We start from the raw sequence: 15233 nt of genomic DNA, 5'->3' as shown, positions 1-15233 counted from the left end.
AGGTGGTGATGCCCTGGCGAAGTGCTCGAAGTTCTCCCAGTTCCTCCTGCCGACGAATCCGCGCAATGCGTAGGTGTATTTCGCCGATGAGGAGGTGATGATCAGACGCGATATCGGCACTACGTTTATTCCGTACATCAAGAAGGCTCCGTTTAAATTTTCGGCTAATGCAGATGTGGTCGATTTGATTTTCTGTAAAGCCGTCACGGGAGACCCACGTGACCTTGTGAACCGGTCGATGAGGGAAGAGCGATCCCCCGATCACCATGTCGTTAATACCACAAAATTCTGCGAACAGCACTCCGTTTTCGCTCATTTCGCCGAGACCATGGCGTCCCAGAATGCGCTCGCATTGAAGTCGCCCAAACAGATCTTGATATCACCCTTCGGAATTCCGTCTACGACGGCATTGAGTTGACTGTAGAAGTTCTCTTTGTCTTGCAGATCGGCAGCATCGGTTGGCGCATAACATTGGATTATAGTAAGGTTTCGGACCCGTGTTCTAAATCTGGCAACGATTATCCTTTTTCTTATATGTTCCCACTTCACTGAGCGCTTAGTAGGAAGCCAACAACGCGATGCTGGGAGCGTGTTCACCTCGTAAACCAGAGTATAGCTGAACTTGTCCCGACGTCGTTCTGTGTTCTCCAAAGTTTGGCCAACGGACTTCACTCAGTCCCAGGATCTCAAGCTTCATGCGGCGTGCCTCATTGGCAAGTTGTGTCAATCTACCCTGCCGGGCTAGGATTAAAACGTTCCATGTTCCTATTCGTGTCCGTTGTTTCGCGCTAAGAGTCGTCGCCTTAAAATCAGTCCGTATTCTTTCATTATCGGATTCTCGAACAAATTGATGTTTCGGGAACAGTAGGTTGTTGGTCCAAGGTTCCCTATCCACTGGGATGGGGCTGCCATCTTAGGTATAGCTTCCGGAGAATAGCATTTCATACTCAGCCGCTGGATGCCAGAACAGACCCAACTTCAGGACCTGGCCAGTGCACTTTGGACGGCACACGGTCGCTTTGATAGGGCCTTCTTGGGGACACATGCAGCTTTTTATAGAAGTTCAACAGAGCCCTCTGTCGAACCCCACCTAAGCAGACCCCACTATGAGCCCAAACTACTTTTCACCCCACGAAAAAATTCACAAAAAATCAAAGAAAATTTAGGTGGTATTTCAAAAGCTGTAAAAGTTTAGGTGAACCGAGAAATTAAGAAATACCAACCGTGTAAAAAAATATTAGGTGTAGACGAAATCAGGGGCAGATAAAATTCGAGTCACCACTGTTTCTTGTACATATTCGTTCATGGGATGATACTATAAAAGTTTCAATGCAAATAATTGAAAATAATTTTATTTGAAGTTGAATTGTAAACAAATAATCAATCTGAAACCTGAATGCGTCCATTTTTGAAAGAATAAATACAAAAAAAGTGAACTATTTAAATTACACATGTTCCAAAATCTTTAAAAAACACGATATCTATGAAATATTGAAAATGTAGCTAAAACTATTTCGAGACCCTATTCCGACTACAAGCTTTATCAGGATAAAACTATAAAGAGGCTCTTGATGTCAAAGTTGTCGTGTAACATCTCGTAATCTAAATAGACAATAAGCGTCACATTTTAGAAAATCAAGAATTTGAACATTCTATGTAGGAAGCATTTTTGACAAACTACATCCTATTTAAATTATTATTTGGGCGTTCTTCATCATCATCGGATAATAGTAAAAGAGTAGAAAATATGATTACCTGATAACTTTCCCTTAAAACCACAAACGCTCATTATTGATGAAATTTATTCGTTTAACGATAAATCAAGCTACGGGCAAAATATGCTCAAATCCTATTTTCGGTTGCGTATGAAAAGCTTGTGGTAGATAAAAATGGGTTACACCACCGGAAACAGAAGACTTGATACTTCGAATTGCTCTGAACTCGTCATTCCATTCCTATCTCACACACCAATTCAGTCGCTTACTCCGATGTATGTGTAATTTGTCCTACAACAGGTTTCAAAATTCCATCATCCGTGCAAGCGATTCTTGGATTTCAAGGTTTTAATTATGTACACGGAATTCAAATTGAACATGTGTTATGAAAAATATTAATCGAAAGATTCAAGATAAATAAACGCAATTAAAAACGCTCTTTTCTATGAACAGTGAAGATGCTCCGCTTCTCCTTTATGGAATATTTCTGTGCCAAAAGAGCGTGACTAGGAAAAAATGTCAATCTGTGTTTGACGATGACACTTGATATTCTATTGAGACTTCACTAGTTACGAATTCACATTTTTTAATATTCATGGAAAAAAAACCTGACAGCAGAATAGAACTGCTATTAACTACGCGGCTTTGCCTACTTAGATTTCTCTAGAGTTTCCATTTCCCGGCCATTTTTGCTGTCCCGGAAATCGGGATGGAAATTTTTGTATACCCCGGGAAATTCAGGGATCACGGGAATTTCCGATGATTTTGAAAACATATTATTTTTTGTTTTGAAAAAGTTTTTTTTTTTCGAGGTTTAGGGGTAAAGTTCATATTTTAGAAAGGCCAGATGATACAGAATTCAAATTAAAACTAAATTCAATTTAAATTTAAATCGATCCTTGGTTTGACTTCAAAAAGCAAATTGTAGGGGAACTGTTCCGTTTTCCATCTCACTGAACATATATTCATCTCATGGCAAAACAAAAAAAAATACAGCACCAATCTCGTCGCTTCTTTTTGCTAACACGCGTGCTCACTGGTCAAAAAAATCACAAAAACAAGAAACAAACCAAATTTGTTATTCATTGCTTTGTTTTGATGAGATGGAAATAGGCGCTATGGGATGAAGTGCCGAACCGTTCCCCTACTTGTGTTTGTATCGGCAAGTAGGGTTTCTGGACAAAATGTTCGCCGAGTTCGAAAAGACGCGTTCGCTGTCCGTAGGCTTGATAGTTTGTATTATATATTGGATTTAGACCATTTCTAAGTTTTCATTCAAGCAACGTATTTTCTGTGGCAATACTAGGTAGTGTCAGACACCTCGCTGTAGACGGAAGATGCGCAGTGGAATCGTACTGGAACCATAAGCTCACGAGTCACAACGAAGGAACCATAAGGTCCATTGCAGGTTACTGACTGAAACTTCACTTCTAGCAGCAGTTACAGCTCCCCCTATTCATCAACAGGTTATAGGCCCAAGAATGGTTCCAGATCTACAACTTAGTGTCGATAAACTAGTACCAAAGACTTTAACAAAGACCAACTAATTAAGTAACTAATCTTTGACGTAATCGCAGTACGGGATCCATGACTCGGTTGTATAAGTCGCGTGACGCCGTGGGATCATGAATTGGCTGCGTTAATCATGGGTAACGTCGTACCGAATTTATCGGGGCAGGTCAGCAAAAGTCTAAGAAGAGCTTTAATCCAAAACATTCAGAAGCTGGTCAGCAGAAGTCCTGAAGAAACTCGGACCAAAACATAAACATAGGGGACGAAGAGCTCAGGATGACTAACTCGGTGTTAGGAGGGCCGAGAAGATTAACACACACTATGTAATGCAAATTAAATTTAATGGCATTTAAAAAATTCACTTAGTTTTGGGACACTTATTCTTAACTTATTTACTAACAACAAGTTGTATAGGACGGCGAATCCTGTTTCATTATTTCGTATTAGAAATCAGACTATGGGCTGGCAAAAATACAATTTTTTACATGCAAAATGCCATTTTACAGCCATTTATCCTTAACCGATTTAAGTTCAAAGAGAGATCTAGAGTTTCCATCCCGGGACATCCCGGAACGAAGAATCACGGGATTTAGGGAAATTTTTGAAATCCCGGAAATCCCGGGATACCCGGGACATTTTTTTACTTCTTGCTTACTAATATTGTTTATGCTCACATTTTTTATTTGCATTGAACGCCCAACGCCAATGGGAGTTCCCTCACAAAGAAAACACAAGAATAGATTTTTTTACCCTATGGTAGTCTACTGACTGATACTTCTGCCAGCAACTGCAGCTCTCTTATATTTAAAGAACTAGTATCTACAATACATCGCTAGCTAACAATATTCCTTGATATTACAAAAGAGCAGACACATCTAACTGGTGCATGGTTCCTACTTATCTTCCGTCTACAGCAAGCAGTCGCACACTATCTGATACATATTCTAGCATTTCTCTACACAGCCTGAAATATTTTGTAAATTTACATTCATTTTGATGCACATATTTGGAGCATAGAAAAGGACGCAAAAATAAACGTTTTAATTTTAAATCTAAAATCATTTAATTTTATTGATTGATGTGAAAATAGCTTAAATACATCAAATAAAGTTTATATTTGCATTTCTATTTTATTTTATTTTGCGATTATAGGTATTATAACGTTTTATAGGTATTAATACGCATAGAGTTACGAATAAAAAAATAATCTCCGGGACTCTTATAAAAAGTTTGTTTTTTTTTGTAAAAAATAAAGTATATTGGCCAAAACTTCTGAGTCAAGAGTCCGATCAGTCCAATTTTCAATGGGAAACAATCGGACAGAATTTCCGGCCGAACACAATTTGTTGCGATCAAATCGGTTGATGGAAACTAATTGAAAAGTTGGCGAGACTTTTTACCCTTTTTTTGCGCAAAAAAATGTATTTTGACCATAGCTTCTGAGCCCAAGATCTGATCTGGCCAATTTCAAATAGGAAACAATGGGACAGGATTCCCCGCCGAATGCAATTTGTTGCAACCAAATCGGTTAAAGAGAAGTGCTTTATGAGCTAGGCTTTTTGAGATCTTTCGCGCACGTCAGTTGAACCAAATATGTTGAATAGAGAGAGCATTAGTCGTCTTAAATTTTAAGGGCAAATACAGGCCCTCCTTAGCCGTGCGGTAAGACGCGCGGCTACAAAGCAGGACCATACTGAGGGTGGCTGGGTTCGATTCCCGGTGTCGGTCTAGGAAATTTTCGGACTGGAAATTGTCTCGATTTCTCTGGGCATAAAAGTATCATCGTGTTGGCCTCATGATATACGAATGCAAAAATGGTAACTTGGCTTAGAAACCTCGCAGTTAACCCGTAAATGCCCAGGACGAACTTTTAATTTTGAAAACCATATATCTCTGAGGTTTTTAGAGGGTTTCACTCGGAATATTCACTAAAATCAAGGGGAATAGTTGTAGGGGAGAATGGTCCAAAATGCACCCCTGGGGCAAAATGGCCTCACTCATAAAATCACTCATATAATCTGTTGTAGTACTGAACGAATATTACCATTACAATTCATAATTAGTTATCCATCATTGAGCTCCATTGGAAAAATTAAGCAAAATCCCTTCATATTCACTTAAATTTAACGATTTGCTATACTTCCACCACATCCGTAAGATTTTAGTTCAATGCATTAAGAAAAAACAAACAACCATGCGTTCACCATCATTTTACATGCAATTGAGTCATTTTAGACCACCATTCGGGCGTTTTGCCCCAGGCCTATTTTTAAAACATTTTTTAAATGGGTTAGAAAGTCATGAAAACCTTATTGTTTTGAATAGGAGATCTTTGTGAAATGTAGCTGGGTTTGTAAATTTTGCTCCTATACGTTGAAATCGTTGGGTATTTTTGTTTATGTGGGCGAAAACATCGAAAAAGCTTAAGGGGTGCATTTTGGACTGTTCTCCCCTACTTTTAGGCACATGCAAACCCTCGCCTCCGGACCCTCCACCCTTATTATGGTTGACAAAACTAGGTGGCCCAAAAGCGTAATTTTTGGCAGTGATATATGAAACTAGTCATATTTGGAGATTTAATAATCTGTTTAACAGTCAATATGATTCAATTGTATGAGATTTGTGCAAATAATGTAACAAAAACTTTTTTAAGGCCTCCAATACATCTGGCAGATTGTGATGAAGCTACTCTGAATACATAAAAATTTTATGTGCCTGAAGCATGCAATTATAGTGATCCAACAAGTCCATGTAAGTCCCACGAGCCCGTGCGAATGTTTTACAATTGAAATATGTCCAACTCAGATGTTCTAGGTTCTCCAAATTATCCGGGAGTTGAGTTCAATTGGTCCAACATGTCAACTACGCCTGATATCAAACCGACAGCGACCCAGCGTGTCCATACAAGTCCTAAGAGCCCATGCGAATGCTTCATCATTCAAATAAGTACAACGCACATGTTCTAAGTTCTCCAAATTGTCCGGGAGTTGAGTTCAATTGGTCCACCATGTCAACTACGCCTGATATCAAACCGATAGCAACCTAGCGTAACCCAGTCCTAAGAGCCCATGCGAACGCTTCATCATTCAAATAAGTCCAACGCAGATGTTCTAGGTTCTCCAAATTGTCTGGGAGGGGAGTTCAATTGGTCTACCAGGTCAACTACTCCTGATCTCAAACCGACGGAACCCCAGCGTGTCCATGTAAATCCTAAAAGCCCATGCGAATGCTTTATCATTCAAATAAGTACAACGCAGATGTTCTAGGTTCTCCAAATTGTCCGGGAGTTGAATTCAATTGGTCCACCATGTCATCTACGCCTGACATCAAACTGACAGCGACCCAGCGTCCTAAGTCCCAAGAGCCCATGCGAATGTTTCATCATTCAACTAAGTACAACGCAGATGTTCTAGGTTCTCCAGATTGTCCGGGAGTTGAGTTTAATTGGTCTACCAGGTCAACTGCGCCTGATATCAAACCGACAGCGACCCAACGTGTCCATATAAGTCCCAAGAGCCCATGCGAATGCTTCATTATTCAAATAAGTACAACGCAGATGTTCTAGGTTCTCCAAATTGTCCGAGAGTTGAGTTCAATTGGTTTATCTGGTCAACTACGCCTGATTTAAATCCGACAGTGACCCAGCGTGTCCATATAAGTCCTAAGAGCCCATGCGAACGCTTCATCATTCAAATAAGTACAACGCAGATGTTCTAGGTTCTCCAAATTGTCCGAGAGTTGAGTTCAATTGGTCTACCAGGTCAACTGTGCCTGATATCAAACCGACAGCGACCCAGCGTGTCCATATAAGTCCTAAGAGCCCATGCGAATGCTTCATCATTCAAATAAATACAAAGCAGATGTTCTAGGTTCTCCAAATTGTCCGGGAGTTGAGTTCAATTGGTCCAACATGTCAACTGCGCCTGGTATCAAACCGACCGCGACCCAGCGTGTCCATATAAGTTCTAAGAGCCCATGCGAACGCTTCATCATTCAAATAAGTCCAACGCAGATGTTCTAGGTTCTCCAAATTGTCCGGGAGTTGAGTTCAATTGGTCCACCATGTCAACTACGCCTGATATCAAACCGACAGCGACCCAGCGTCCTAAGTCCTAAGAGCCCATGCGAATGTTTTATCATTCAACTAAGTACAACGCAGATTCTCCAGATTGTCCGGGAGTTGAGTTTAATTGGTCTATCAGGTCAACTACGCCTGATATAAAACCGACAGTGACCCAGCGTGTCCATATAAGACCTAAGAGCCCATGCGAATGCTTCATCATTCAAATAAGTACAACGCAGATGTTCTAGGTTCTCCAAATTATCCGGGAGTTGAGTTCAATTGGTCTACCAGGTCAACTGTGCCTAATATCAAACCGACAGCGACCCAGCGTGTCCATATAGGTCCTTAGAGGTCATGTATATGCATGCCAGTCAAATAAGTCCAACGCAGATGTTCTAGGTTCTCCAAATTATCCGGGAGTTGAGTTCAATTGGTCTACTAGGTCAACTACGTCTGATCTCAAACCGTCAGCAACCCAGCGTGTCATGTCCTAAGAGCCCATACGAATGCTCCATCATTCAAATAAGTACAACGCAGATGTTCTATGTTCTTCAAATTATCCGGGAGTTGAATTCAATTGGTGTACCAGGTCAACGAAGCCTGATATCAAATCGACAGCAACCCAGCGCGTCCATATCAGTCTTAAGAGCCCATGCGAATGCTTCATTATTCAAATAAGTACAACGCAGATGCTCTAGGTCGGGAGTTGAGTTCAATTGGTTCAGAGAGAGGGAGAGAGAGAGAGAGATTAAAGTGCAATTTCAACATTGGCTGGTGAATCTGAATTTTTCAATAGTTATATGCATTGAATAAATTGTTTACAATTGTTGTATAGAATCTTAGAGACCTTACTGATTGATTCACACCAAAAGAGTTATTGCTCGTACTTCCCGACCTCTTTTTGTGACGGTCCCAAATTTGAAACTTTGGAATGAGCCCCCTACACACCCGTTTTAAATCACTCAGAGACTGAGTGAAATTGTATTGCCGTCTCTTTTTTTCTCAAGGAAATCTTACTCAATTTTCATAAAAAGTTGAACTACTCGAAATTTGGCTTATGGATTCAAACTTTCATCATACATAGTTAGAAAGCTTTGAGTAATAAATAAATATTGACCAAAACCCACAACACAATCAACGAGTAATCGCCTAGCGAAACTATTTGGCGCGCTGCTGAAAAGTGGGACAGTAAATCATTTGCTCGGTGAACTGAAATTTCAACAGTTTCACACTCGTCTCCTCGCCCCCCTACCAAATGAACACAATCGTCGAGTTGATGATGGCCTGAAGCACGCCAAACAGTATACCGCAAAGAAGAACTCCAACAGAGAATTCCAGGGCCAAATGCTAATAAAATAAGTCGCAATAAATGTGCCAAAATAGCTCGCAAAAACAAACTCCGCAAACAAGCTGCATGGATGCGAGAATGCACGCTCATCGCCTTGCCTCCCACTTGGGGCCTCCATCGTGCATCTCGAAAAAAAAAAGTTTCCTACTATGCTATGCAATCTGCGATGTGGCCGTAGTACGGATTTGACAAAAAAGGAAGCATAACTCGCTTACGCTACTCATCAGTGGAATTTAACTGTATAATCAAGCGTATCAACGTTGTAAACAAGCGCTTTTTTGCCCCGCAGTCCAATGCTTGTCGTATTCTACGCAGATATCCAATGTTGACACTCCACTCTCCTCGGTTATCGAATACCCCGCTCGCTGCTGCTAACGGAACGTTTTCAAAACAATAATATTCCAGCACAGTCATTGCAAGTACAGCACTAGCGATCAAATCTTGCGAACCATGACCATACGGCAATAAATTCACATTCTCCGTTCTCCGAGGTCTACTCGGTGCAGCGTGCGCACATCAAGAAACCCCTTCAGGAACGCGGAATCCGTGAAGGCCGGCTATCGGCTGGCGGACGCTAGAAGAGGCTTGCATATCACTGGAGAAAGAGGCACATAAACATTATAATGATAGGAGCTGTACCCATACTCCACCATCATCCGCCAGTTGTTGTTATTGTCGCCGTTTTAGCGTACTCTACACACATGACCTCTTTTCATGGGGTCCCCTTCACTTCCCAACCCAACCCCTCCGCAAATCGGTTTTCCGTACCATCATCGAGGGCTTTTATCACAGCAAAACTTTTTATCATTCGCAGAACTTCTCACATCTATGAAGGGTATACAATTCCCACGAAAAACAGACTAATGTAATTGGCAGGTAATTTCACTTGACTTCTGTTCGACTGAGCTTAAGAAGGGTTTTATTCCAGTATTTGAAGTTCAGGACGCCGATATGTCGCCGAGATACCTGAATTAGCGAGGTCTATATTTCTGTTCCAAATTTCAGTAACAAAGAATCAAAAAATCAAATTGATCATCCTACTACAACCCACAAGGTCAACCGAAGTATGGACTTCACCAACAACTATGGTAACTGTTCCTATTCTTCATTTCATAGTCCAATATTATTCCTATCCATAACAAAGAAATGAGAAGGAGCTCGATTTTATTTGCCATTTATTTTATTCGATCTGAGAAATGGGAATGGTTACCCTATTCAAACATTTTCCAACTTCGCTACAGATGCTCAACCATATTTGACAAGATTCAAAAATCATTGTGTCGTGTTTGATAGCAATCCAAAGCAATCTAACGCCATTAAAAGAAGTGACACTGAAGCAACTTACCTTTTGATGTGGTTCCACAAGAATTACTTTGATACTTACTTATCTGTTTCCTCAAATCAACGTTTGCGTAAAAAATTCTGAAATGTACACGCTATGAAAATATTCGAATAAATCAAATCAGATCGGTAAGCTAGTTTTGAAAATTTGGCCTTTGACTAGCTCTAAGATGGTCTTATCAAGTCCTGAAAATGTTCTGTTCCACCTTAGGTGGATTACCCTCCATCTTTCTGTGTGGAACGGCTTTTCTCTCTATCTCTCGCCGTCGTTGCCCAGATGTGTGTTTGTCTTCCTCGGCCTGAACGGCACCACTCTGGAGCCGTTCTCCTACCGCCGCAGCCTCTATCATCGATTCGCGTATTTTTTCGCGATTCTTCTTTCCACGACGTCTTGCTTTTTTCCTTCTCCCATAATCTCGTCTTCGACGTCGATCGTTCACACAAACAACTCACTTCGGCCTGCGCTCTCACTGCTTCTCGCATGCGCGCGCAAACACTTGCGCATTTGGCTAAGCCACCGGACGACGACGACGGTGACGGTGGCTGCGCGACGAATCCCTCTCAGGCCCCATCCAACCAATCGCGAGAAGCGTCATCGGCAGAGGACGAATTTGAATTTTTCGACCGTTGGAGCACAGAAAAGCGAAGCCGGCTTCGCTTGGCTTGGAGCGTCACTTTCGTCGTCTCGAGCACACGACCCATCGATGGCTTGGTTTGTTGTTTTGCTCGTTCTTGACTACGTGCCGATTGAATGCAGCGTGCTGAGGTTTGGGAGACATGGGGTCGGCGATGGTGCGCTGCTGCTGGTGCAGTCCTGCCCGTTTCGACGCTACCCGGTTCGCGCCTCCCCACCCATGATGGAACATGGATCTCCTCCAGCGAAGAAAGCAGTTTGATGGAAAGTCCCCAGCTGCAATTTGTGAGTAGTACTACGTGATACAGCATGTTGATGACGAATATCGCGGGGATCGAATCATTTGGTGTCGGGACACGTGCATGGAAATCACTTTATACAAGAAGAAGGAAAAGGGGCTTGTTTTGAAAAAGTGCGAAACGATGCGAATGAACAGTTAGATATTGCATTGTGGCGTTTTGTTTGGATGTACTGACTTTGAATAAAGCAATTTTAGATTGTAAATTTTGAAATAATTCAGATAACACATAAACCAGATTCCAAGAAAGTTTATATTAATGTTTGAGAGGCCAGAACTATCACTTCCTATTAACAAAATTCAAAATTCGAAAATATTAGAATTAAAATAACAAATTGATGATGGGATGAAGTCAAGATAAACGAAAGAACTAATCTTAAACCACCTAGCGGCGATGATGTCTCTTTCGTGCATCGTAAAATGTGTTGATAAAATCACATAAGAAAGGTAAAAAAAGTACTTTAGCGGTCTTTAGATTTATTTTTTTCTATCATTTTGCAAATTTCTTTGCGTTAATTACTATACATTGTCATCAATCTTAAAATCAAATCTCAATTTTGATTTTTTTTTATTTTCCCTCTTGGGGAAAAAAAGGATTTTTCAATAATTCCAAAATGCAATGTCCGATCGGGCAAATTTTCAATAGCAAATTATAGGACCACATTCCCCGTCGAACTTGTTGTGAGTAAATCGGATAATGCTAGGTTCCAAAAAGTGTGTCTATAAAATTTGTACACATACACACGCATACACATACACACACATACAGAGCTGCGAAATGGTGAGTTGACATCTGGGTAGGAGCGACCTACACAGTTCTGGTCCTCACAAGTTCCAATCTCACGCTTCCACGGGTCTTCCGATGACAATCGACCGCCAGCTAAGGGTTTTATACTTAGCTGGTAGTGCAGCCTGGGCACTGTTGTCCTTCTGACAACAGCTAGAGTGAGGGGGTGCGACCAAATCCCAAAACGACCCTAATCCCAAGGCGTTAAGCGACCCGTGCCGAGGGGATGCATGGCCAGGGGGCTGAAATCATGAGCTAGGCCTCTAACGGAGCCTGTGGGTTTGTGCTGTGGGGTACCTGGGCACCCTCCACAGTAATTGTCCCTTACTGCGTCATGCTGGGCTCTGGCGTGAAGGACCTCTTTTCCCGAGCAACTCGTGGGACCAAAATGGAAAACCAAGTCAATTCTTCATTGAGTGGTAGTAGTGTAGGCGACAACCCCTTCGCAAGAGGTGGGTTGTTCAGGTCTCCTCCTAGGAGGCCAGAGGCAATAGTCGGCAGCTCAGTGCGCAGCGCCAGCGTGGGTCACTTAACCTTCCTCTCGGCTAAAAAAACGCCGGAAGAGGATATTGACGGCTCATGGCTTGTGGAGGCGATGAACCGCAAACACGATGGGCTTTCGGCCTTCGAGGTGGCGACGGAACAGCTGGACGCCATCATCGGCTTTGCGTCATCGAAGCATAATATCAGTAAGGACCTCAAGAGGAGCTTGCAGAAACTTCGAAAGTCGATGCTGGACGCCAAGCTGGAGAGGGCGGGACGGCCAAGTGAAAACCCGTGAAATCTGTAGAGTCGACTGAGGCCCAAGGATTCGCGGACTCGGGCAAGGTCGAATCGACCGAAGGCGTGCCAGCGAAGACGGTGGTACCAAAGTCTACCCAGACTGAGGCTCAAGTATTTGCGGGTACGTCGGGGGTGACTGCTCCAACGGAGCAGACACAAAAACGGTGGAGACAGTCTCCAGGGGATGAGCTTCCTGGGGGCTGCTCCAAAACGCGGAGGGTTTCTACCCCGATCAAGGGTAGTGGGGCTGGGAAGCTGAACCCCGGCAAGGTACCTCCAAAACCGGGGGAAGAAGGACCTGGAAAGGTCCGTCCACCCAGGAAAGATGGTTGTAAGGGGTTACGGCAGGCTGAGAGCTGTTAGCCGCACCAGACCAGGGAAATAGAGGGGGATGACGCCTCCTGGACCCTGGTCAAGAACAAGAGGAAACCGAAGACGTCAATGGCCGAAATAAAGGCCCAGGCGAATGAGGGTAGCAAGAAGTCTAGGGTAGGCGCCAATCGCTCCAGGGGTGATGCCCTAGTCATTACGGCGGACGAGGCTAAGTACTCGGACGTCTTGAAGGCGATGAGGAGTGACGTCATGCTCGGTGAACTCGGCGCCGACGTACGTCGAATAAGACGTACCCGGATGGGCGAGATGATCCTCGAGCTGAAGCGGGGCGTCTCGCAAAAGGACGCCGCCTACAAGAAGTTGGCGGAGGAAGTCCTAGGCGAGACGGTCAAGGTGAGGGCACTCACTACGGAGGTGAATCTAAGGGTTACAGACCTGGACGAGATCACCGAAGTCGAAGAGCTCGTCACGGCACTGCGGCGACAGTGTGAAGTGGAGACGCCCACCGCAGCCGTTCGGCTACGGAAAGGTCCGGCAGGGACGCAGGTAGCATTGGTTCGGCTATCTGCAGTGGACGCCTCCAAGGTAGTCAAGTTAGGGAGCGTAAAGGTGGGATGCTCGGTATGCCCTGTGGGCATATACGAGCAACCCGAAGTTTGCTTCAAGTGCCTGGAACCGGGGCACAAGCAATGGGACTGCAAAGGCCCTGACAGAAGCAATCTCTGCCGACGCTGCGGATTGGAGGGACATAAGGCACAAAGCTGCACGAACCCTCCCAATTGTTTGATTTGTTCCAGCAAAGCTGTGAACAGCAAGCACCCCATGGGGGGTTCGATGTGCCCGGCGTTTAAGCGTGCTGTAAAATCAGAGTGCAGGTAACGCAGCTGGCTTGCTCGGCCTCGCCCGAGAGTTTAGTGTGCGCAGGTTTAGAGGAAACGGCGGAACACGTGTTGTCCGTGTGCTCACGTTTTCGCGCAATGCGTGACCACATGCTTGCCAAATGTGGTCTGGACACTACCCCGGACAACCTAGTTCGGAGGATGTGTAAAGATGAAGTTGGCGGGAACGCCGTTTTATCGGCTATCGCCCAAATTGTCTCGGAGCTACACAGAAGGTGGTGCGTGGACTCAAGGATGGCTAGTTCAGGCGCAAATAAGAGGTGGTCCAAGGGATCGGAGTCGGCTTCATGGGTCATACCGGTGGTCATGCTCTGTGGTCGAACTCGATCCTTTTATCGAACAAGTGGCCGCGCGAAGAACAACATGGTATCGTCGTTTTCGCGGCGTCGGTCAACCGGGCAGGTTCCGACCCCGAGGACGGAAAGGGGTCCTCGTCAAGGCTGGGGCAGGCGTAGGCACCGCGTCGGCAAGTCCCTCTGTGTGTTGGCGAATAGGCCCTATCGCAGAAAGGTCAATTTGGGGTGCACGCGGCATCATCATTCTTGATACCGGTCGTGCAGAGGGAAGCAGGCGCGAAGTTGACCCACCCACCCACCTTCCGAAGACATAGGGCGTGGTAAGGCCACCTGGAAAGCCGGCAATGCGCTGGCACGATACCATGGTGTTCTTCTTAAAGAACGAGTCACGATGTTCGGTGCTGCAAGGACACGCAGCTAACCTCGAGGGTGCGTTGTGCACTGGCCACCCTTTGAAGCATTACTTTCTGGTTGTATCGAAGGGACTATGGACTTGGCGGCAATGGAAATGCCGCGGGTCGGGGATGTAGTCCTGCCTCCCTCGTTTGCTGTTGGAGGTGGTCCCTAACCCCGCACTTCCTGGACAACCCAGGATGTCTGTTGAGCAGATTCCCCCTTCATTGCTTAGGAAGGAAAAAAACATGCACACACATACATACGCATATACAGACATCACCTCGGTTCGTCGAGCTGAGTCGATCGGTTGGTTCTGGTTCTCCGGGCCTTCTATCAAAAGCTCATTTTTGGACCAATCCTATAGTCTTTCGGTACAACTTTGTTTCACGAGAAAGGCAAAAATAATGAAAAAAAAAATTCAACCGTCTAAGACGAGTTTAGTACTCTCCATTTAATTCCACTACGTTCTGTTATCTTTGCTGATACGTATTTCGACCGCAACTATGTGGTCGCATAACTAAACTTAGCTTTAACAGCTTTAAGCAAAGCTTAACTGAGCAGCACAACAGCTTTGAGCAGGCACAAGCTTTGAGAAACTGGCTTAGCAAACAGCTGAGCTTTAGCAAAGCTGAGCAGCTTTAACAGGCTTAAGCAGGCTTTAACAGCTTTAGCTTAGCTTTAAGCAACAGCTTTGAGCAACTGAACAGCAAGCAACAGGCTTTAAACAGCTGAGGCAGGCTTAGCTTTAGGCAGAACAGGCAGCTGAGCAGGCAGGCTTTGAGGCGGCTGAGCAGGCTGAGCAGGCTGAGCAGGCTGAGCGGGCTGAGC

Source organism: Armigeres subalbatus, chromosome 1 (genome assembly GCF_024139115.2).
Source record: "Armigeres subalbatus isolate Guangzhou_Male chromosome 1, GZ_Asu_2, whole genome shotgun sequence".
Classification (NCBI taxonomy): domain Eukaryota; kingdom Metazoa; phylum Arthropoda; class Insecta; order Diptera; family Culicidae; genus Armigeres; species Armigeres subalbatus.
This window is presented reverse-complemented; position numbering follows the sequence as displayed.